Raw genomic sequence first — 1,612 nt, forward strand, 5'->3', positions numbered from 1 at the left:
TTTTTTTTTATTACTGCCTCAATTTCATTGCTTGTTATTCTTTTTAAAAGTAGGAAAATGACGGGGCTGGGGATTTAGCTCAGCTGCAAAAGCGCCTGCCTGGCAAGCACAAGGTCGTGAGTTCAGTTCCCGGTACCGGAGAAAAACCAAAAAAAAAAGGGGGGTAGGAAAATGTATTGGGGAAAAGGCATATGGTATAGAAAAGTGGAATAGGAATAGCTCCTGAGAGACCAGAGGGGTCCCAAATGGGCTGCCCCATTGCTTGTTATTTGATTGTTGGGAGCTTTTATGTCTTATTGGTTCAGTTTCCATGTGTATTGGTTGGTATCTGTGACAGTTTGCAACTCAAATGTTCATAAGCCAGGGATCATAAGTATGTGCCACCACACCTGGAAGTTCCTTGATTTAAAAAAAAAACTGGGGGTGGGGGGCAGTTTATGACAAGGTCTTAGTTTTTAGTTCAGGGTGACCTTGAATGCACTATGTTGCCCAGGTTGGCCTTAAACTCATAACGGTCTTCCTACATCAGCTTCCCAACTGCTAAGATACAAGTGTGCGTCACCACACCCAACCCTAATTCCTTGATTTCTTCTGTCCCCTTTGAGTGCTCAGGAGTGTGTTATTTAATATCTGAGTGTTTGCAAAATTTCTTTGGCTAAAATAGAATGAATAATAGTGCCATCAACTTACCTAAATATAAAACATTAAATTTTCTAATAAAAATGTAAAAACCTGTGGTTCATGATCTTATTTGACTGCATAACCTCGTCATCTAATTTTGGAGTCATATGAGACTACTAAAACCAAAGCAGGTGTATATTTATTGAGGTAGGTGTTTGAACATAGGGCCTCATGCATGCTAAGCAAAAGACCAAAGAAAGTCTTCTGATTACTGATCTGCCCAAACCTAATAAGCAACTATGAAAAAAAACAAAAAGAAAAATTGTAAGAACTGATTTTTAAAAAAAATAATTGAACCCATGGTAATATATAGTTGTAAATGTGCTTAACAAATTTAAGAGCCTGGGAAATTTTAAGAGACAAATTAGATTAGAAGTTTTCTTTAGATATTTTAAAGGGATCCTTTTGAAAGGGGCAGTACTGGGAAATGAACCAAGGACCTTCATACTGAGCTACATCCCCAGCCTTTTAAAAAATATTTTTGTCTTGAGACAGTTTTGCTACCTTCCCTAAATCTGGGCTCAGTCCTCCTGCCTTAGCCTCACAGAGTGATGCTGGGATTATAGGCCACCACATTCATCTTAAAAGTATCCCTATCATACAACCATTGTTAATTTCCTATCATCATTTTTTGGAATTCTGTATAATTTCTATTGTTTTGGTGTTTTGTTTTTGTTATTTTGTTTTTGTTCTTTTCTCTTTTCAAAAAAAAGTATTCCTGTTATTTTAATTTTGGCTAGTACTACCTGAAAGTAGAAAGGCTTCTTGAAGGAATTGTTTTCTCATATATATTTAGAAGAATCTGTTGTGTTAAAACAAAATAGAAATTTAAAAAGAATCAACCCTTTGATGAAAAGGAAAAGGAGATTACACATCTACAAATAAAACCAAAGCAATATGTAACAAAAGAAAATTTCACAAATAATTCAGT

This window comes from Chinchilla lanigera, unplaced genomic scaffold (genome assembly GCF_000276665.1).
Source record: "Chinchilla lanigera isolate Chin_1 unplaced genomic scaffold, ChiLan1.0 scaffold00067, whole genome shotgun sequence".
NCBI classification, from domain to species: domain Eukaryota; kingdom Metazoa; phylum Chordata; class Mammalia; order Rodentia; family Chinchillidae; genus Chinchilla; species Chinchilla lanigera.